Source organism: Corythoichthys intestinalis, chromosome 13 (assembly GCF_030265065.1).
Source record: "Corythoichthys intestinalis isolate RoL2023-P3 chromosome 13, ASM3026506v1, whole genome shotgun sequence".
NCBI classification, from domain to species: Eukaryota; Metazoa; Chordata; class Actinopteri; order Syngnathiformes; family Syngnathidae; genus Corythoichthys; species Corythoichthys intestinalis.
Window position 1 is genome coordinate 25707055 of NC_080407.1, and position 24470 is coordinate 25731524.

At 39.7% G+C, this 24470-nt stretch overlaps 1 pseudogene; it reads left to right on the forward strand.

Annotated features, from left to right (window-relative positions):
- LOC130928000 (zinc finger protein Xfin-like) overlaps positions 1 to 20367 on the forward strand; it is a 52920-nt pseudogene extending 32553 nt beyond the window's left edge.
- The last annotated feature ends 4103 nt before the right edge of the window (positions 20368 to 24470 follow it).

A 24470-nucleotide genomic window follows, 5' to 3' on the forward strand; every position in this document is an offset into this window, starting at 1 on the left:
TTATCAATGTTAACGAGCAGAAAAACACGCCATAATAGGAGGAATTTACGTAGCGGTAATGCGTAAACACGACGAGCTGACGGATATTATGGTGCGGAGGCGTGGTTGTGATGTCATGTGAGTGGGGTCTGTAGACCCCAATCACCAACGTCACACAATGACGTGTCGCTGTATTGGTCCGCCATATTGTCCGTCATTGTGTGTCCGTATTCTCAATGGTCTCAATTTATCGTGCGATTTATAGTGCAATTCATGGAAGCCCCGGTGCTTTCAGACGCTGTAAACTCATTGGATGTGTTGCATAAAAGGCGTTATGTGGAAAAGCTTCGGTCGATCCATTCGCCAGATCCATATTTGATGCCTAAATCGATATTTTTCGACCCGCTGTCTTCGCCGTCTCTGCCTGACATCTGCTACCCTGATATCTACAACTATCTTGTCCACAGAAACTCAGCCTATTCTCACGAAAGTTTGAAAAACTTTAAGAACAGCTCTCGAAGCAACATTACCCCGTGTGACCCTTTACTTCCAATTTTCTAAGATGGCGACAATCAATAAAAAAAAAAAAAAGTTGACAGCGATGGCCGACGCTTTAAGGATAGGTGGATATTGGACCATTTCTTCAATAAAATACGCAACAACTGTGTCTGCCTCATTTGCAAAGAAACAGTCGCTGTTTTCAAAGAGTTCGATGTGAGATTTTACCAAACAAGACACGCTGACTGGTACGACAAGATTACAGGGAAAATATGCAGCGAGAAATTAAAGCAACTTAAAGCCAGTTTAATTTCACAGTAGCAGTATTTCGCAAGAGCCCGAGGGTCGAAAAAGAACGCCACAAAGGCGAGATTGTTGAAATTATGAATTAAAAAATAATAATAATAAAGCAAATGTGACTCACAGAAGGGCTTGCTAAAATTTGTTTAAATATATTGTTCTACGTAAATCAGCCAAGGTAGCCCACCAAATTTTTACCACACCAAATCTGGCCCCCTTTGCAAAAAGTTCGGACACCCCTGTTTAACTGATGATCCGTAGACGAGGCCAGCTTCTTTCACTTGGTACCAGCTAAATATTATTCAAAAAATAATGATGGTGGAAGAAATAAACATCTTGAATTTGAAACTGTATGTTGTCGGCGATTAGCCTCGCAATTATCTTAATTGTGGTTGTCAGCCCAAAACTCTCTAAATATATATTAAATGCATCTTACCAGATATAAAATGACTACTACACAGTATGTTGTGATCGTTTGGTGCCCAGTATTCTCGTTGAATTGCAGCAGTCCATCTCGCTCTTCTCTTCGGGTCTCTCGGAATACGGTAGAACTTCAAGTCTCTCCATCTTATCTTCCCTGTTACTGCAAACAACCGCCACACACGCCTTCACCATTTTGATTATGAATGTTAACGAGCAGAAAAACACGCCATAATAAGAGGAATGTACGTAGCGGTAATGTGTAAACACAACGAATTGACGGATGGCGGATCAAGTCAGGGGGTTGGAGTTGTGACGTCATGTGATTGGGGTCTATATGCATGGACCAAGTCGGCGTGATGTCATGATGACGTCGCCTCGCATAGCAACGAGTCGCCATTTTGAAAAGGGGCCAAGCGCAGGTAAACATCCATAGGAAACCATTGTGTGTAAGTCATATATTTCAGCTGTATTTTGCCTCTTTTTTTCAGAAAAACGTCTGAAACATGACGTTTTGTTATCAAGAATCACTACCGACAGACGCCAGGAAGCGATACAATTTAAAATTAGCCCGTATTGGCTTTGAAATCTGCCCATACAAAGTCGCAGCTGTTAGCTGGGTGAACAATCCTAAGTGGAGTATGGAAACATATATGACTACCTCATAAAGTCACCCAGTAAGCTGACCTTTATCAATTAGGCGTTTTTGTTTTTAAACAAATGAAAATAAATGGGAAGGATATTTCATTTAGATGCAATCTGTTTTTCTCAGGGTTATTTAGCAGAGAAGCCATGGAAAACTACAAGTCCTTGGAGGCTCATTCATTTTTTACATCTGGTTATGTTCAGACTGTTGAACACATAAAGTCAACGAATGACATATACATCTTAAGAGCTTCTGTGCGACATTCATGGCGGATAACAGATGAGCCTCATCATACCTGGGTGGCTGTGAAAAAAAATGGGACAGTAGTCACAGCTCATTGCACGTGCATGGCAGGGTAAGTATCAGTGAAAAAAAATCCACATCAAACTGTTATTTATATATACTTATATATATGTTATATACTTTGTTTATAATCCCCTATATGTTTGCAGCCTAGGTGAGACGTGCAGCCATGTAGGTGCCATGCTTTTCAAGATTGAAGCTGCAGTTCGACTGGGCTACACTTCCTTGGCATGCACTGATGTGCCATGTAAATGGAATGACTGCTTCACTAAAAACGTCAATGCAAGGCTCATTTCAGAGATCAAGTTCTACAATGACTCGACGAAGGAAAAAAATTCTGCAAAAAAAAAAAAAAAAAAAGATTTGCCTTGGACCTCCTACTGTGGAACAGCAGTAAGAATTTTTGAAGGAATTGGCCTCTGTTGAGCCAAGGTCAGTTGGACTCAGTTGTTTTGCAAACCTCAATAGCAGTTTTTTGAGCCAGACACCATTAGAGCCAAGCACACAAATCCCTAAACCCGTTTGTGAGTTGTATGCTTCATCCAACTTTGAGACTGTTAAACTAACTCAACCTCAAGTTGACTGTTTAAATCAGTGGTCTCCAAACTATTCCACATAGGGCCGCAGTGGGTGCAGGATTTCATTCCAACAAAACAAGACCACACCTTTTCACCAATCTGGTGTTTTATAAGTGTAATCAGTTGATTGCAATCAGGTGCTGCTTGTTTTAGTAGCAACCACATTGGTTAAAAGGTCTGTGCTTGATCGGTATGAACAAAAACCAGGACCCACAGCGGCCCTCGAGGACCGGTTTGGAGACCCCTGGTTTAAATGAAGCGACCATGGCTCAGGCTGCTACTCTGGTATGGCACGAGCAGAGAGTTGGCCGTGTCACAGCCTCAACTGCCCACAGTGTTCTCCACACATCATTATTAAACCCATCGCCGAGTATTATTGATAAAGTGTGTGGTCTGAAGGGTGAAGACCTCAAGGTGCCAGCTGTGTTGTGGGGAAGAAAATATGAACAAAAAGCAATGCAACTGTATCGCTACCTACGTACTGGACAAGGTGATTCTCCTGATATCCCTAAGGTAACGGCAGTCATGGCACCAGGGCTCCATGAAGAAATTAACATTTCTCATTCAGGTCTGCAAGTCCCCAAGGACAAGCCTTTTATTGGAGCATCCCCAGATGGACTAGTCCAGTGTAATTGTTGTGGACATGGGGTTGTTGAAATAAAGTGCCCCTACAAGTACAGGGATTCTGAACTCAGTGATGCTACCGCAGATATCAAATTCCTTTTGAATACCAAACTTGACTTGAATCCAGGTCATATGCATTTCACACAAATACAGTTTCAGATGTACGTGTGCAATGCTACATATGGTGACCTTATCTATTGGTCACCAAAGTTCTGTGTAGTGAAACGTGTACATCGCAAAGAGAATTTCATTGCCAGCATGATAGACAGGGTTGAGGCTTTTTGGAGGAAGCACATCCACAGCAGACTCTTGGCCCCAGAAGAAAAAGAGAACGTTACGCCTGACACTTCCCAAATGGACCAGACACTTTATTGTGTGTGCAAAACTAACTCAGAAGAAGGGCCTATGGTGGGATGTGACTCATGCAATAACTGGTTTCACCTGCCATGTTTGAAACTTAAAAGGCAGCCAAAAGCAAAGAAATGGCATTGCCAAGACTGCCGTAAAAAGAAATGAGCTTGTTTACATTTTGTTGTTTTTGTTTACATATCATCTAAATATTTTTATGGTGTTTGCACTTTATTTTTATGTACTTGTGTTCTACCTCATCTTTGTGCAATAAAATCTATACTTAGTTTATATCTTGTTTTATGTACCATTTCATTTTCAAATAAGACAAGTAATAATAAGAATGAAGCTGCTATGTACTGTTCAGAACTTTATTAATGTAAATTTACCAAAAAAAATATTTAAAAAATAGAGTAAATTTGCTGCAACAGTCAAAACAGACACCAATCTAAAAGAATACATTTGAACAGTCAAAAATCCAGAAATTAAATGAGATTTTGAGTAAGAAACTAATAAAAATATTAACAAAAAAAATGATCTCAGCTTAATGTTCATCATACACAATGCTGGGGCACATGTTGCTCAAAATGGCACACACTTGCACAATCTTATCACAGTTCGATAAAGTGCAGTCCAGCGCTTCATCTTTCACATTCTGAACACAACGAATTGGCAGTGTACCTTTCAGAACATTAAATCTATTTTTCATGAGGCCAATAACACGTTCGACTTGTATCCTCACGGAGGAAATTTTCCTTGATATCTCTACTTCCCTGGCGGATAGCTGTTTCTTACCTTTGGTAAATGCTGGAGTCAAAAGTTCACAGCTGCAACGAGTAGCAAAATCTGCATGAAGGGTAAACCCCCAGTCAGCAAGTATTTGGTCACCAGGCATGTGATACTTGGAATCAATAAAGCCAGACTCGCGAACTATCTGCACATCAGAAGCCCTCCCACCCCAACAACTAGACAAAAATGTGACAGTTCCTAATGGGTTGCAAGCAACAAATACTTTAACAGTGCAATGTTTTTTGTAGCTACTGTAGCACTGAGCTCTGGCTAGCAGGTTCTTTAGCGATTCAATGAAGATCTCAAAGCAGTCAACAATTGCGATTAGTCTAGGAAATTTGCCACGGAAAACAGGTGGGTTGGTGTCATGAATATTTTCCCTGTCAGGCCATTTAATCATGAAACCAAGATTTTCATTCACCAAGTCTATCCAGCGCCAGAAACAATTAATACCAGTCGTTTTGGGAAGTCCTTTCAAATATGCAATTAACTCAAATGACAAACTGTGCCTCAGTTTCACCAAAGTTAAGAAGAGTTGCTCTTGCAGTGGTATACTTGATTTGTTTGTGCTCTTGTTGCCCACAAACCTGCATAAAAGCATGAAGATTTTCATGAATGTGGCCCACTTGATTCCTGTCATCATTTGGCATTTTTCATCATTTCATTCCACAGACTCTGAACACATATTTGTTTCTCTCAGGAGTTTTTCAAGGTAAGCAACTCGCTGAAGAGCATTGTCCCGTTCTGTTCGCAAATTCTGGATTTCCTCATACAACTGGGCTTGCTCAGTGGTCGACATTGGCGCATCAGCTACCATCTCCTTTTCTTGATCAAAACTGTCATTTGTTGTTTCTACAATCTTCTCGCTTTCTTGGCTCACAGTGCCACTTGCACACTCCCGAGACACAGACTTACTAGTACAATCAAGAGAATTTTCAAGATTTATGGCAACTCTGGCAGGTGATGAATCCGTTTGATCTTGAGGAGCGACACTGGGAGGCGATTCCGTTTCATTCAAAGTGGTAGATGGGCAGGCTTTGAATGATGCTCTTTGGCGGCGCATCAAGGGCTGACATCCGCCAGGAACTGTAATGCATGAAGAAAATAAAATTACTTCACGATCCTGTATGCATAGGCTTGCCACCTGCCCCTTAAAATAAGGAAGAGTTATGAATTGGGAATTAAAATTTGTGTTCCGTATTGAACCAAGATGGAATATTTTTAAATAGATGCATTTCTATGCACTGTAGGAGTTTTTGGGATGTCCCTTTTTTTTTTTCATGCCTGCACGGGTTTGGGCGTGAGGGGGGGGGCGTCCCTTATTTCTATTTCTGAAAGGTGGCAAGCCTATATGCATGATATAGTAGGGTGACCAAACGTCCTGTTTTGCCCGGACAAGTCCTACTTTCACGTAGTGTCCTCGTGGTCCGGGCGGATTTTATAAATTCATAAAAATGTCCGGTTTTTATGATTTTTTAAATGATTTTTCACGGGACCAATTTGAAGAGAATCCCTCCGACCGCTGGGTGGCAGTAGTTGACATGGCTCCTACGAGAATGGAGGGAAGTAGTAGTTCTTCTTGTTTTTGTTGGCAGTTTACCCCTATCATGAGGCATTACCGCCATCTACTGGGCTGACGATTTGGCCACAATGCCTGAAGTTTTTTATTTTTATTTTTATGATAAATACGAGTATAATGGCAACTGTTGACTTCTGTCGGAGCTTTGACTGTAAAATCCCGTTTGGTGTCGCATCGGCGCGCTGCCGATGATTATAAACTTTTATAGCAAAGTTAGATTTTTGCCTCAGCCAGCTATCAGTAGGCTAAACCGCGCTAGGCATTATGGGAAACGTAGTTTTGAACTGCTACTCTTGGAAACATGCTGATTGAATAGTTTGTCAGTTTATTTCGGATTTTGTTTGTGTGCAATCTAGAACATTGAATGAGAACATCAATTGAATGGGAATAACAATTTGTCAAGGACAATTGTCGTGATAGTAATTTATAAAAATGTTTACTTGGCACATAGCCTACTGTGTGTATGTGTATTGACTGGACTACATTTCTATGGGTCTGCATTTTATATATATGTATATATATATATATATATATATATATATATATATATATACATATATATCAGGGGTCGCGTTAACCGAATATTTTCCGTCGTTGACCGTTTTTTTAAAACGGTGACGCAAAAAACTGAAGCCCGTCCGTCATTTTGACAGGTTGCAATTCACACCCCAGACCACAGGGTGGCGATTGAGCATATTAATTAGCTATTGTCTCTCTTAATGCATGACGTCGTTGGCTATTCTGTCAGAATATTGTAGCGTCACCGGGGTCTGGCGGCGGCACCGTGATTGACACATCAACGCGAGGTTCTTATTGGTGCACCCGGTGTGCCAGCGCGTCATCCAATTGGTGGACTAGATTGCCGCCTGTGTATAGACCCCAATCACATGACGTCACAACTCCGCCCCCCTGACTGGAGCCGCCATATTGTGTGTCAGCTTGTCGTGTTTACATATTACCGCTACGTACATCCCTCCTATTACGGTGTGTTTTTCTGCTCGTTAACATTAATAATCAAAATGGTGAAGGCGTGTGTGGCGGTTGGTTGCAGTAACAGAGAAGATAGACGGAGAGACTTGAAGTTCTACCGTATTCTGAGAGATCCGAAGAGGAGAGCGAGATGGACTGCTGTAATTCGACAAGAAATCGGGGCACCAAACGATCACCACAGATTATGTAGTAGTCGTTTTATATCTGCTAAGATGCATTTAATATATATTTAGAAGATTTGGGGCTGACAACCACAATTAAGATCATTGTGTGACGTTGGTGATTGGGGTCTATATAGACCCTACCCACGTGACGTCACAACTCCTTCCTCCTGACTGGTGCCGCCCAATTGTCCGTCAACACATCATGTTTACCTGTTACGGCTACGTACATTCCTCCTATTTACGACGTGTTTTTCTGCTCGTTAACATTAATAAGCAAAATGGTGAAGGCGTGTGTGGCGGTCGGTTGCAATAACAGAGAAGATAGACGGAGAAGACGGAGAGACTTGAAGTTTTACCGGATTCCGAGAGACCCAGAGAGAAGAGAGCTAGATGGGCTGCTGCAATTCGACGAGAAAACTGGGCTCCAAACGATTACTACAGATTATGTAGTAGTCATTTTATATCTGGTAAGATGCATTTAATATATATTTAGAGGGTTTTGGGCTGACAACCACAATTAAGATCATTGCTAGGCTAATCGCCGACAACATACACGTATGTATGTAGTGAGAGTGCTATCGCTAAACCATATAAACATTAAAAGCCCTAACTCCATTGACAAACGACATGAAATACATTAGACTTGACAGTGGATGTTAGCAATAACAAAAGATTTTGAATTGAAAATTTCGTAACTCACCTTTCCAAGCACAAGATAGATTCCTGCCGAATTTTCGTGGACGAGGACCTGTTTCACCCAACCAGCAACGAAGTATTTATAAGCCTCCAAGCTCTTAAAGTTTTTCAAACTTTCGTGAGAATAGGCTGATTTTGTGTGGACAAGATAGTTGTACATATCAGGGTAGCTAGCAGATGTCAGGCAAATACGGCGGAGACAGCGGGTCGAAAAACATCGATTTAGGCATCAATTATGGATCTGGCGAATGGATAAACTGAAGCTTTTCCACATAACGCCTTTTATGTAACGCATCAAGTGAGTTTACGGCATCCGAAAGCACCGGGTCTTCCATGAAATGCATTATAAATTGCTCGATCAATTGAGACCATTGATAATACAGACACAAAATGACGGACAAGGGGGCGGAACCATACAGCGAGCACGTGATTTTGTGACGTCGGTGGGTAGGGTCTATAGTTGCCTCTTTTTCTTTTGGGGCGGAGTTGTTGTTTTGTTGGTGTTGGCGGTAAGCGCAGAGTAAAAAGAGGGAGAAAAATACCACGACTTCCGTGTCTAATTTTTCGCCGCCAAGCAAGCGTTACAATATTAATTAAAAATGAATGAAAACTAAATACTATTGAATATGTCATCATTATCATTTTAAAAATTTAAGTGATAGGTAAAAATAGATTATGACCGTTTTTTTATGACCCTGTCAGTCAAAATGACAGACAACGAAAATGTCTAGCTCTAGCGCAACCTCTGATATATATATTTTTTTATTTTTTAAAGTCATTATTTTTTTTCAAACTGCACTTTTCCATCCAGAGTGAGGGGGCACACTTTAAATATATTAAAGTTATATAGGCATCTTTGAGTGAACTTCGAGTAAAATTCAAGTATCTTGAGGCCGGGCTGAGCTGAGTGTCCTCTTTTTTAGAAATCAAAATATGGTCACCCTATGATATAGTAATCGTGTACCTGTTTGAGATCTCCGTGATGCTCTCTCAAATCGTGCCACCTTACACAAAGAGCCAGTACTGGATTTATCTTCTTTCTTTTGGAAGATGGAGGGTACATAATCTGGATGGCTCTCCGTGTTGACCTTAGCACCTAGAAAAAACATGACGATTTTTAATTTGGGACCACAATAATGACTTACAATAATACGTGGAATATGTACTGTGTGGAACTGAGAAAGTTGGTAGTATATTTAGGGAGTGATTATTTCTGCTGTGACCGGTAATTCGCCTCCAAGCGTTATTTAGCCGTGAACCGTTGTAGTAGAACTAAATGGGGTTGTCACGAGGCAAGAACGCAGTGCATCACGGCAAAATAACCAATTCCCACCAGGCCAATAACATACCGATTGACTTGGGGGCAAAACAAAATCGATTTAAGTTTACTCACCAGTAATAAAATGCAGGCTGCAAACGTAAACGTGCCTGGATTTAGGTTGCCACAGGCAAGAATGGTCCACGGAACCATCTTTTCTTACTATTCCTCGATTAATGGCTTTCAACCATTTAGTCCTCCTTTTCTTCTCGCGAGGAAGAATAAGGAGCTTTAAATGCGGCTCCGCACTCTTCCTTGTGTGACAACCCGCAACACAGCAACTTCTTCCCATTCTGACAGACAAAAAAGACCGCAAAAAAGAAGAAAGTCCAGCACGTTTGTATTAAAATGCATTACAGAGCACTCGTCTTTTGGCTCCTTTTCAATATATATATATATTTTTTCAAACAATAACATACACACATGATACAAACTCTGCAAGACAAACATCAAAACCTACATGAGAAAAGAAAAAAAAAGATCACAAATAACTGAGGCACTTTGTACATAGTGTACTACTCGTGAGTCGTGGCAGAATGCTATCACAAACATAAGGCACTTCAATTGCCGTATTCACAACAACATTATTACAAAAAAATACAAACATTAAGAGTCCGCCCCTTTTCAATATTTTTTTTTAAACAAACTTTATTAACACAAAAACAAATACAAACATAGAGTGAACAATTCACATACAATCAACATACATACATTAACAACAACAAAAACAATAAATAAAAAGGTGGGGGTCAATTTTAACACAAGCTGTACTGTTTGCAAAGTCTCTTGGTCCTTATAGCCTTGGGGTTCAAACAGGAACTTAAATCGTCCAAATATAAAGAAAACATTATCCCAAAAACTTGAAAATTTGGTCTTTGATTCCCCTTTTCAAAATGGCGACGCTATCTTTTGGCTGGTGACGTCATAAATCCCCGGATGTCCGACTTGGTCCATATGCATCGCGAAGGCATAAAAAATAAATACAATGCACATATACAACTCCATAAGCGACCGTTAGTGATAACGAGCGATGCTAATATGCTAACGAATTCACAAACGTAAATCTTCCATAAAAGTGTCTTAATGTAAAGTGCTTCGGCAACGATGAACAGCCCTCCTCTTCCGCAATCGGACCACGCTCGTGATTGGCTGCCAAGATTTTGACTTTTTGGTGCTAATCTCGTGATTGGCTGTGCGATGTTGAGTCGCATGCAACAGCTGCGCTCCCGATTGGCTTCTTAGAAGAGAAAGAGATCAAAGAAATAAAGACATCGGAAGATGAAAGATAAAAACACGCCATATTTCCTCATTTCTCGACGACGTGTCCAGCATTATGATCTAAAAGATCATTAGCTAATCTTCGTCTCAGCATTCAGAAATCAAGTGGAGAAAATGTCTGCGGGACCGGAGGAACTTTGTGGAGTGAAAGAGGAGCTCCAGCGTCATCGACACTGGACTGAGTGCAAATTAATGCACGCTCAGGTTGTTCTTCACAGACTAGAAGGTTGGTTTACTTTCGATGATAAATACACTGTACATGACAAATCGCGGTGATGAGAATTCATTTTTAATGTTAACAGTAGTGCTGTCAAGGGATTCCAATTTTTAATTGCAGTGAATGTGATGTCTCGCACTTTGAAATGACTTTTGTGCTGGATTGGAAGACAACAAAAAAACGAATACAAAAAAAGAAAAATGGCAAGGATGAATTTTCTCCAACAGAAATCAACTTTGGGGACACAAGTTTGCCAGTGGCGCCTCCAGAAATTTTTCATAGGGGTGGCCAGATGGGGCCACTTAAAATCTTGGGGTGGCACACCAAAACTAAATGCCATAATTTCAGTTTTTCATTATATTTTTGCTGTAAAAAGGTCTGGGGAAAAATATAAGAAAGACTTAAGGCAGGGGTCTCCAAACCGGTCCTCGAGGGCTGCTGTGGGTCCTGGTTTTTGTTCATACCAATCAAGGAAAGAGCTTTTAACCAATGTGGTTTCTACTAAAACAAGCAGCACCTGACTGCAATCAACTGATTAGGCTTATAAAACACCAGATTGTTGAAAAGGTGTGGTCTTGTTTTGTTGGAGTGAAATCCTGCACCCACTGCGGCCCTATGTGGAATACATTGGAGACCACTGACTTAAGGACACGGCTACTGATACACTTTGGTGTATTGTGTAATATTTGATGTTACTAATGATTTAATGTGCATAGTCCATAACTGTCCAGTCAACATTTTGAGTTCCACAAGAATTCTGTTTTATTGTGTTATATTAGGCATAAGGTGTACATTTAACAAAACAAAATAATTACTGGGGAAAAGCAGATACAAATAAAAGCAAGTACAGAGGCAATCATATCTTAACTGGATATTTCCCAACACAATGTTAATGTGACACAAAAATAATTATTACTGAATAAAAAAACATAAAAAGTACTTCCCAACAGGGATCAACAGATTACCAGGCTATAACAATCTAACGATATACTGGCAAGCGGGGGTGGCCAACAAATTTATAGGGGGGGCCGTGGCGCCACTGAAGTTTGCAAATGAAGAAATAAGATTTGTTTGTGGTCTTGCAGATCTATATGTCAGCCAAGCCCATTATCCTGAGCACCCGGAGTCTGCACGCATCAAGGACGAGGAGGAAGAGTCGCCATCCATTAAGAATGAGGAAGAGTTCGTATCCATTAAAGGTCATCCCGAGCAATGCTTTTTCCTCATCAGTACAGATATGTTTATCAGTCTAATGAAGTATTTTCTATTCCTTTTATATCGTGGTGTTGCTTACTTAGTAGCCGTGCAATGCACTCGATAGCTGACATAAGGTTGTACCATTGCGTCGACAAATTGAAAGATTTCCTTCTATGTAAATGATTGTATATACACACACACACACACACACACACACACACACACACACACACACACACACACACACACACACACACACACTCATATATATACAGTGGGGAGAACAAGTATTTGATACACAGTCAATGGGAAAACCCATTGGCAGTGTATCAAATACTTGTTCTCCCCACTGTATATATATATCTACACACACACATAAACATACATGTACATATGTATATGGAGGAAAACACTCGGGTGACTTGAAGTTCCGCTCTGAGACCCCTAGTTTGGCCAAATTTCAAAATTGTCCGATATGCATGTGTGATACATCATTGGAAAGCTTAAAATCTAAATTTTCTGGGGGAAGAAAAATTTTGGACAGGAGGGCATTTAAAAAAAAAAAAAAGTTTTTAAACAGCAAAACCCTATATGGAGGTGAGAGCACACGAGAGCAGAATTGCAGACGCCATGACTTTAACGAGACATTATCGCATACTTACCTTGTTTCGATCCAAAAACTCCATGTTGCATGTATCACTGAGTGTCAAAATACAGCTGTGAATGGCCACAGCTGGATTTTTTTGGGGATTTTATGGGTGAAACATGGTGATATAACAAGGGTCGCGATGCAGAAATCGCAGACTTTAAAGAGTGGTCAAGATTTTCTTTTTCATATATTTTGGTGAAATATGGTAATATAACAAGGGTCAGGATGCAGAAATCGCAGACATGAAGGAGTGGTCGAGATTTTCTTTTTCATATATTTACCCATTTAAACATTTTTTTTTTTCAATTTTTTCTTTGTTTGGATCGATTATTTATCATCTAACATGTTGGGGAAAATGCAACAGTATCAAAAAAATACAATTAAGCGATAGTTATGAGGTAGATATCCGTGACTTTTTTACAGATGCCCTTTTTTTCATTGTGACATAATTTGTTTAAAAGTTTAAAATATGTGAGCGAATAATTTTTTTAAGTCGTTTTTTTTTTTTTTTTTTAAACGAAATATGAAACATCAATTAATTATTCTAAGCTAAAAAAGACAGACTTTTGAATAATAAATATAATTACTAAAGATACACGATAATATCGGTTACCGATAATTATCGGCCGATAATGGCAATTATGACGTCACACAGATATTACAGATTAAAAAAAAATCAACCGATAATGCAATCCGATAATTATATACTTGATTTAGCCTCCAAATGTGCGCAACCAATTAGTTTTCTCCACTTCTCCACTGCCGCCTGCTCAACCCCTCCCCTCTCTGAAGCCCCTGTGGGAGGAGGGGTTTAGGAGTACGGCGTCATAGAGGAGGCGGTGTTACACATCAGTGTTGAGGCGCTCTCACTAGCGTGCGTTGCGTTTCCCGTGTGTGAAATGAAATAAACGACGCTCTCGTCATCTACAAAACAGTTCCACGAGGCGTAAAGAAAACGTCCTCATTGAACACCACTAGCACTAACCCAGCAGCCATTTAAAACTGCATCACAATGATTTTTGGAACGAATACGAGGCTGCTGCTAGCGCGAATTCTAAAGCTATTGTAAACACAAATAAACTATAAAGGAAGCTACGGGGCTTGTGACGATACAGAGATGCTGCGGTCCTCCCGGAGTCGGGTTGTTTGGGAATGCAGCCCAAAGCGGCCAGTAGCCGTCTTCCGACGAAGCCCGCCGGTCCGACAGGCCGCCGCCGCCTCGCCCTAGGCGGGCAGAGCATGAGAGCAGAGCAGAGCCATGCACCGAATGCGCCGCAGCGAGCCGACCGGGGCGGGCGGATATCCGGTACGAACTTAGCTGCCGCCGCCACTCCGGTTCAAGACCGATGCCTGGGGCGGGTGCTAATTTGGCAGCTGGGCGGACTGAAGGGCACAGGCGGGAGGAAATTCCCGAAGTGACCCGATAGCCAAACCCCTGGATGAAAAAATAATGCAGTTTATACGACCACGATTCTTTGTGAAAGACATGCCGATCACATCAGTTTTACCACGGACATTTACACAAGTGATGACGACAAAGCATGTTTATCATGACGGCACAGTGGTTAGTTGATAATTATAAGGTGCACCAAACGACACAAAGAAGTCATCCAGTCAGTAATGCATTCAGTACGCTTTAAATTTATGACGTCTTAATCAGATCATTCTTCTTAAATCTAGTCAAGTAATTTTCCCCATCTTGTTTGAGTGTTGAAGACTAGTTAACAGATGAATTTGCCAGATAATTCCACTTACTTGAACTAAATATTGCCATTTGTTCTTAAGCCCAAACATCTAAAAAAAAAAAAAAAGGTCATTTTTCATCTAAATCAAGAAAAAATTGCTTTCAAATAATGTTTTGAACCATACATATTCTTGAATAAAGAACATTTCTGACAAATTTTTTTTCTTTTTTTTTTTTTTTTAGGATTATGTATTATAATTTATTGCTTAAAATAAGGCTGTTAAGCTTATTTTCAGCTGGCCATTTTTCTTCAAGAAATCTGAGTGAAATATACTTGAAGTGCTGGCAGTTAATATAACTTATTTCCAATAGATTTACCCTGAAAACAAGGGAATTTAACTAGTTTTAAGGAGTTGTGTTTTTGCTGTGTTGTAATGTTATACTTTAGTTAGCCATTTTTGTGCAACTTATGTATTTACTCTGTAAGTAATTGTTGCCAAAAGTTTACCATTACACAATGTCAGACAATTTGTCTTTATTTAGATGTTGGAATTTACTACTTGTTCACATTTGATGTTGGAAAAAAAAGAGCAATATTATTTTTGCACAGTAATATTTTCTCTTGTGTATACTTTAAAATTTTACATGAATCTTTTAATAAAATTATCGGCTTGACATTATCGGTTATCGGTTGGAACGAGGAGGAAATTATCGGTTATCGGTATCGGCTGAAAAATGCATTATCGTGCATCACTAATAATTACCTTCGTTTTTATGGCGGGGTTGAAACAAAAGTGGTTGCGCGACGTCTGTAAACGGGGGTTTTCAGGGTAAAACGGACCAATTAAAAATAGTTCTGGGGCTTAATGCGCCATGAATCTGCTATGGCAGCATATAGACATATTGTTCTATCTAACACAACAGTTGTTTTGGCTTAAAATACAGCAGTTTCTTTTAAAGAGGAGTGCAAGAGCAGAAACTGCTTATATTTTTGTTGGATTTTTAAACAATGCAGTTTTTTTTCTGAGCACAAAATTATCTATATGGACTGTTGTTATAATGATACTGTACAATAACCCATTACATAACTACATTAAGCCAAAGAAATCTAGAAAAAAAAATCTTTGAATTCCGACGAGAAGGGATAAAAATAAATAAATCAATGAAGCATTATTACCCGCTAGTGGAGCAAATACTTCCGAGTTTGAATAGTGAAGTGTTCCTTCATAATTACTATTTTGAAATTAAAAAGATGATCGCTTCGGTTTTCCGTGGTCAATCGGTGCCAAATTAAAAACTGGGAGAGAGGTTCAAATCCGCGCTTTTGAGTCATGTTGAGGTCAGCAATCTATATCAAATACTTCTCATTTGACGGTGCTTTAGAGACACCACATGATTGAATAGGCAGGCGTGAAGGTTGCATCTGATTGGTCTAATGGAGTATTGGGATTATTGTTGTGACGTCTCATTGTTGAAATCGGTAGAGGTAGCCTGGTTATACACCAGGCACGTCTCGACTCTTAACATCGCTGGCAAAAAACAATAATAAATCTAATATGTAGAATAAAGAGGAAAAATGTGACGACTCTTGTGTAGCCCAAAGTAGCGGAGTAAGTGTAGTGTTTTTTCTTCACAAATCTACTCAAGTAAAAGTAAAAAGTAGAGCTTAGTGAAACTACTCTTTGAACTACATTTTTCTCAAAAAGTTACTCAAGTAAATGTAACTGAGTACATGTAACGCGTTACTACCCATCTCTGGTATTAGGGTAACCACGGTAGGTCGATATCACAATTTAGGTACCGTTATTTTCGGACTACAAACCACTACATTTTTTCCCTTATTTTGAATCCTGCAGCTTATAGTCCAATGCGGTGTATTTGTTGATTTATTAGGTTGATAGGAAACACTTTATTTGACAGTGACGTCATAAGACTGCCGTAATAACTATGACATGACACTATCATGGGTGTTAATGAGTGCATATGAAAGATGTCATTAAGTGTTATCCGGCAAATTATGTCACTAACTCCATTTATGTCCAGCTCGGATCTTTTACATCCATTCAAAACACAAAATGATATCTGTGATAAGCATTGGATAACAGTTATACGTAGCAGTGTCATGTCATACTTGGTCATATGACAGTCTTATGGCGCCACTGTCTAATAACGTGTCACCAAATACCATAACTAGCAATTCATGAAACAACTGGAACAGTGACTGAATAAATAATTAGCACAAAACATGAATTTTGACTGTTAACTCCTCCTGTAGCGCTGTAATGCATGCTAGGAGGCAGGTTGGAGGACAACAGTGTTGACAGCTGTGGCAGCAGAGGTTGATTGTCTTCCCCAAGGGAGCAGTGATGGCAAAATGAAGCTTCTTGAAGAAATGAAGCTTTGCAGCCAATTTGTTCAAAGCTTCATGGAGGTTCACTTGGTCTTATGACAGTCTTATGATGCCGCTGTCACATGAAGTGTTACCGGTTAATATTTTTTGGTGTAAATATCTTATAAAACAGTGAGAACAACTGTAGTTTATAGTCCTGTGTGGCTTATCTATGAACAAACACCGTTTTTGTGTCAAACTTTCATGGGTGGCGGCTTATAGTCAGGTATGCCTTATAGTCCGAAAATTACGATCATTGGGTTATTAGTCTAATCATTTCATTTAGTCGGAATAAAATGCTGATATTCAACCAATACATATTAGACAAGCACGTTATTGACTTTACCAGTGACCACTGCAGTCAGCCAGTTTTGTTTTTTTGGCATATGCACTGTTAAAGGATCAATTAGTTTTCCCCGAGACCAACGTGACAGTGTTACATTTCATTTGATTCGTAACCATAAACTTGAATTCGTCCACAGAAAAGATCCCTAGTCGTCAAAAAGAGAGTTGTATTTACACACTCACAAAAAAAAAAAAAATCTGATGTCAGAATTTGGTGGTTTAAGATACAAATGCCTAAATACAAACACGAATGCGTAAATATGAGGACCATTTTTTTAAAATATACGAAGCAAATACAAGTATGAATCTTTTTGCTTCAATAATGCTTGCAGTAGGCTGTTTTAATGACGTCATCACAAGAGGACTGTGGTTCTTTACACGTTTCGTCTTCAAAGCACTTCAAATTGCACTTTTAGCTATTTTTTAGCCGATAGTTTTTAGCGCAGAATTTGCGGACGCATCTCTATCCGAAACAATGTCTCTTGCGCCTCAAAATTAAACCGCATCTTTTTTTGATGAATACTTTTTAAAACCGCACCATGCACTGAATCCACGATACCGCAAGGGATCAATGTACTTGTTTCAGACGTGGTGGTAGTCCACAAAACATATCAATGGTTTTCTTGTTCTGGTAGGTTTGAGAAGATATCTTGTTGCTGAGTGGCACGAGCCAAAATCTCCTGGCATTAAAGAGGATGTTGAGCTCTCCCAAATCAAAGAGGAGGAGCCAGAGCCCTGTCAACAGAAGCAACTTCCGATCAAAAAGGAGGAGGAAGCGCTGCCATGCGTTAAAGAGGAGGAAGAGGAGGAGCATATCACTAGGTCAAATGGTGAGCCCTTGAAGAGTGAAGATGGTCTGAGTGAGGCTGGCAGAGGGGCAGAGCCTCCAAGCGGCTGCAGCAGCAGCTCAACAGAAGGATTGCAGGCGGGCATTTTCATCGCTCCATCAAACAGAAGTAGCACCACATCACACTCACCTTACAAAGATGATGGTCAAAAGAAATCTCACACTGACGACAAACTCCGCAAATGCTCTCAATGTGGGAAAACTTTTCTTACCAAGCAAACTTGTAATGTGCATATGAGGATCCACACTGGTGAAAAACCTTTTTCCTGCTCAGTTTGTGACCAAAGATTTGCTCGGGAGCAACACTTAAAACAACACACAAGAATTCACACTGGCGAAAAACCTTTTTCCTGCTCAGATTGTGGTCAAAGATTCAGTCACAAGAGCACCTTAAAAAAACACACAAGAACCCACACTGGCGAAAAACCTTTTTCCTGCTCAGTTTGTGATCAAAGATTCACTCAGAAGCAACACTTGAAAGTACACATAAGAACCCACACTGGCGAAAAACCTTTTTCCTGCTCAGTTTGTGACCAAAGATTCTCTCAAAAGCAACACTTAAAACAACACACAAGAATCCACACTGGCGAAAAACCTTTTTCCTGCTCAGTTTGTGACCAAAGATTCGCTTGGAAGCAACTGTTAAAACAACACACAAGAACCCACACTGGCGAAGAAAAACTTTTTTCCTGCTCAGTCTGTGGTCAAAGATTCGCTCAAAAGCAATACTTGGAAGTACACAGAAGAACCCACACTGGCGAAAAACCTTTTTCCTGCTCAGTTTGTGATCAAAGATTCAGTCACAAGGGCAGCTTAAAAAGACACACAAGAACCCACACTGGTGAAAAACCTTTTTCCTGCTCAGTTTGTGACCAAAGATTCGCTCGGAAGCAACACTTAAAGCAACACACAAGAATCCACACTGGCGAAAAACCTTTTTCCTGCTCAGTTTGTGATCAAAGATTCAGTCACAAGAGCTCGTTAAAAATACACACAAGAACCCACACTGGTGAAAAACCTTTTTCCTGCTCAGTTTGTGACCAAAGATTTGCTCTAAAGGGAAATCTAACAAGACACATAAGAACCCACACTGGCGAAAAATCTTTTTCCTGCTCAGTTTGTGATCAAAGATTTGCTCTAAAGGGAAATCTAACAAAACACATAAGAACCCACACTGGCGAAAAACCTTTTTCCTGCTCAATTTGTAGTCAAAGATTCGCTTGGAAGAATCGGATGAAGAGACACGTGTGTGCTGCTGTGGGAAGCAGTGGCCGATGACTGTTTTGTCAGTCATCCATGCTGGCTCCATCAGATTTTGCATGCAGGTTAGGTTAGGGTTGGGGTTCCATTCGTATTTGTGGTACACTTTATTTTTGTGATGGCATTTTTGTTTGGCCTTTGCCATTTTGTGGTTTACCTTTTCTGGCCGTCAACATCTTTCCCTTGGTTCTCTCGCCGACTGGCATTATTCATATCATACTCTCCCTTTCAAACTGCACTTTTCACATTTAATATTTGAAACCACAGACCCCAAATTCAAAATCATTCATAAATATTGTCATTAAATGAATACAGAAATCTAGAATATATTGTTCAATATTGCAAAAATAAATAAATAAATAAATACTGGCTCACAAATGAGTTTTTTGTGTGGGGGTTAATCTAAATATATATTTTTTTTCAATTACTATTACTACTCGTGATTGACAGAGTATGAGGGCCAAATAAAGAAAAATGAAGAACAAGAAAAAAGGACTATGACAGTAAAGTCCTGTTCTCACGACAATAATTGTTTTTTTGTTTTTTTTCTTGTAGCAAGTCAAGTTTTGGTATATCATTTTTGTTAAAAATAAATATCTAAAGAAATAAAACTACACGGACTCATTTCTGTATTTAATTTAGCAGCTTTTAAGAAAATCGCATTATGACGTAGGGCTAATGTCGCTGAATATGCAGCGACGTCCTTTATGTAGCATATTGCTGCCTCTGTTAAAATAAAGAATATTGAAGGTATCTTGTGTTTTCGAATCAGTTTTACAAATAAGGAAATCCTACATATTTTGACTTTGACTATAAATGGACCACCTATTGCCGATTTCCTTAATGAACGAGCCCTCAAATAGTTTTTTTAAAAAATCCAGGAAAATCGTGTTCCCAGTAGAGGTGTGCAAAATTTCCGATTGTTAGATTATTCGCGATTCGGCCGTGGAAGATTCGAGAACGATTCACAAACATCCAAATTCCGATTATTGAACTATGCCAAGTAAAGCGGAAGTACAACACACTCAGCGCGCCGCGCGGTCAATGAGCAACGGAGCGAGAGTAGCTAAACATCATGCTTCTCATTACCCGGCCCCTCGGGTAATGCCAATGCTCAACTCAACGGCTCTAGCTCAACTCATGCCACGAGATAAAAAAACACAACAACATACCTGAAGCTGCTACAAAAGTACGTCATCCACATAATGTTACGGTAGATATCATTTATATAAGACTAGATGCACTACGGTAGCGGTAGCATTTGCAGCACATCTACAAAAACCTAGATGCAGACGTAGTAAACGGCTGCCATCTTAAAGCAGTACACTTCTCTGCAAGGCTGTTGTAGCGAACCTTCCAAGCAAACCTAATTAACTTTTTATCTAAAATACTCCTAAATCGGTAAAATATTGACTTGAATCTATCTTTAAAATAGTTTTAAAACTTTCACATGTCGAAAGTTGACAAAAGGGAAATTATGGATTAACGGGAGCAATTTTAACAACTTTAACGGTTGATTCACAACATTAAATTATTTGAATGTAGTTTAAAGCTGCTGATACAGAATGGGGACTGGAATTTTTTATTTACTGTTATTTTCGTATATGTGTTTACTGCTATATGTTAACTTGATACTGAAATAGTAGTTTGGTTTAGCCTGAGAGTATTTTTGAACAATTTTGGAACAAATGTACAAAATATTAAAAAAAAAAAAAAAAAAAGGGGGGGTGCATCAATAATCGTTTTAGAATCGAATCGGACCATCTGAATCGTAATCGTAATCGAATTGTTAGGTGCCCAAAGATTCCCAGCTCTAGTTCCCAGGCAGAATGACATTTTGCAAATAGATCTTTTTATGGTTCTTATTTGGAAAAAAATAAGGTTGTGCATAATATGAGGCTAAAAGCTAGCAACGAGGCAACAAAACTGAATGCACTGAGAGCATCTTGCCTGCGACCAAGTTTTAAGAAAGGCCGCTGTTAAAAAAAAAAAAAAAAAAAAAAAAGTAGACTCTGCGTATGGAGAGCTACATTTTCCCTGCACTTAATGTTCGTTTTCAGCCCCTTCGTGTTTATTTTACTGTCATTTTCTGCCGCAAATTGCCGGTCCAGGAAAATAAGGCGCACATCACACTAGTCTGTAGCGTAAAAAGCTTAGGGAACACTGGTGTATAATAGAGGAAGTCGGACATCCGGGCATTTAATGACATCACCAGCCACAACAAAGCGTCGCCATATTGACAATGGGGCAAAAGACGAGTCACAAGCAGTTGCTCTGTCATGCATTGTAATACAAACGGGTTTAACTTTCATTTTATTTGTGGTCTTTTTTTCGTCGGAATGACTAAAAGTTGCTGTGTTGCGGGTTGTCACACAAGGAAGAGTTCAGAGCCGCATTTGAAGTTATTCATTCTTCCACGTGAGAAGAAAAGGAGAAACAAATGGCTGACAGCAATTAATCGAGGAACAGTAAAAGAAGACAGTTCCGTGGACTATTTTCGCCTTTAACTTTAATTTTTGCCCCAATTAGCTGCTTGGATTCAATAGAGTAGGCAGTGGTTATTATTACCGTAACCGGCAACTCGCAAAGCGTTATTTTTCTTTTGCCGTGAACTGCTTTGATTAGTCAATCGGTATATCATTGGCCTGGTGGGAATTGGTTATTTTGCCGTGACGTGCTCACGGCTAAATAACGCTTGGAGGCAAATTACTGGTTACGGCAGAAATAATCACTTCGTATATACTACCAATTTTCTCAGTTCCACTCAGTACATATTTCACGTAAATGATAAAGGTCAACTTACTGGGTGACTTTATGAGGTAGTTGTAGATGTTTCCGAACTCCACTGCAGGCCATTCCTTTGTTTATCCAGCTATCAGCTGCGACTTTGTATCTGCAGCTTTGTAAGCCAATAAACGCTAATTTCAAACTGCATCGCCTCCTCGCATCTGTCAGCAGTGACTCCTGATAATAGTAAGCCACGTTTAAGACGTTTTGAGGAAAAAAGACGCAAAACACACCTGAAATATATCAATTTCAGACGTTTGTCTATGGAATGTTTAGCTGTGCATTCCCCCTTCACAAAATGGCGACATGTTGCTAAGCAAGGTGACGTCATCGTGACATCACGCCGACTTCCTCCATACATATCATCGAAAGTGAGCCAACCTTCTAGTCTGCGAAGAACAACCTTTGCGTGCATTATTTTGCACACAGTCGAATCTTGGTGACGCGGTGGCTCGTCTTTCACTCCACAAAGTTACTCTTGGAACTTTTCTGCAGCCGGTGTAGTTCTCGCGAACATATTTTTATTTCCGAATGCTTGACAACTTGCCTTGCAACTTTGTTAGCGGTTGGCTAGCTAGGGTAGGCTAAAGTAGGCGACAAAACTTCAACGAGTGCCGAGACTTGAAGACTGATGGCAAGGCAAGGCAAGGCAAATTTATTTATATAGCACAATTCAACACAAGGCAATTCAAAGTGCTTTACATCACATGAAAACCATAAAAATCACATTTAAATCAACACAACGTAAAAACCAAGACAAAAGATCGCATTTAATCACAGAATAAAAATAAATAAATGAAAATAAAACAAAAATAGAAATAAAGCCAAAACTACTACTAATAATAATCATTGAAATCAGCAATGGAGATATGCACAAGAGGAATAGAAGGCAGGTAGATTGAAATATATAGACAGTTATGGATATGCAGTGCTAAACAAAAGCGTTTTTAGCCCTGATTTAAAGGAGCTAACGGTTTGAGCATACTTCAGACGTTCGGGTAACTTGTTCCAGAGGTGAGGAGCATAATAACTAAAAGCTGCCTCACCCTGCTTGGTTCTGGTTCTTGGAACATGCAGAAGACCCGTTCCAGACGACCTTAGGGGTCTAGATGTCTCATAGGAATCTAACAAGTCAAGCATGTATTTTGGTCCAAGGCCATTAAGTGTTTTGTAGACGAGCAGTAGTATTTTATAGTCTATCCTTTGACTCACTGGAAGCCAGTGTAGCGATTTCAAAACCGGTGTAATGTGGTCCAGCTTCCTTGTATTTGTGAGGACTCTGGCTGCAGCATTCTGTACTAGCTGCAGCTTCCTGACTGATTTTTTATCAAGACCTGTAAATATACCGTTGCAGTAGTCCAATCTGCTGAAAACGAATGCATGCATAAGTTTTTCCATGTCTTGTTGAGTCAGAAGCCCCTTAATTCTGGTTATATTTTTTAGGTGGTAATAAGCGGATTTAGTGACGGACTTTAGATGGCTATCAAATTTTAGGTCTGAGTCAATAATTACGCCAAGGTTTCTGACTTGATTTGTAGTTGTAAGTGACATTGTGCTAAGTTGGCTGCTTATCTTTGACCTTTCCTTTTTTGGCCCAAAAATGATCACCTCTGTTTTCTCCACATTTAACTGGAGAAAATTCTGGCACATCCATTCATTGATTTGATGAATGCATTTACTCAGGGAGACTAAGGGACTATAATCATGTGGGGACACAGAAATGTACAGTTGTGTGTCATCTGCATAGGCGTGATAGGAGATGTCATACTGTTCCATTATCTGAGCTAACGGAAGCATATAGATGTTAAATAAGAGTGGTCCAAGAATTGACCCTTGAGGGACTCCACACGTGAATTTGGTTCGTTCTGACTGATAATTTCCGATTGACACAAAGAAATCCCTATCATGTAAATAGGATGTGAACCACTGAAGAATAGTGTCAGTAAGCCCTACCCACTGTTCCAATCTGCTGAGTAGTATGTTGTGATCAACCGTGTCAAATGCGGCGCTGAGATCCAATAGTAGCAGAACAGATGATTTGCCTGCATCGGTATTCTGACGAATATCATTTAGGACTTTGATAAGCACGGTCTCGGTGCTGTGTTGTGGCCGAAATCCAGACTGAAATGAGTCAAAAAGATTGTTTTGGATCATAAAAGTCTGGATCTGTTCAAACACAACCCTTTCGATAATTTTCCCCAGGAATGTCAGATTTGATATTGGCCTGTAATTACTAATGGTTGAGGCATCCAGATTAGGTTTTTTTAGGAGAGGTTTTATTACTGAAGTTTTTAAAGTCTGAGGAAACTCTCCTGTTTGGAGGGAAGTATTTATAATCTGAAGTATGTCTGGGGCTATGCAATGAAAAACAGTTTTGAAAAAGTTTGAAGGAAGGATGTCAAGGCAGCATGTTGTGGGCTTTAGTTTCGACACAATTTCTGTTAAAGTGGCATAGTCCAAGAGGCTAAACTGTCTAAGATTGACGTGGGGGACATGTTGGGAGGCATTTAGTGTAACATTTGTTAATCCGGAGTTGCACACAGTCTGTCTAATCATTAGTACTTTGTGTGTAAAAAATGCTGCGA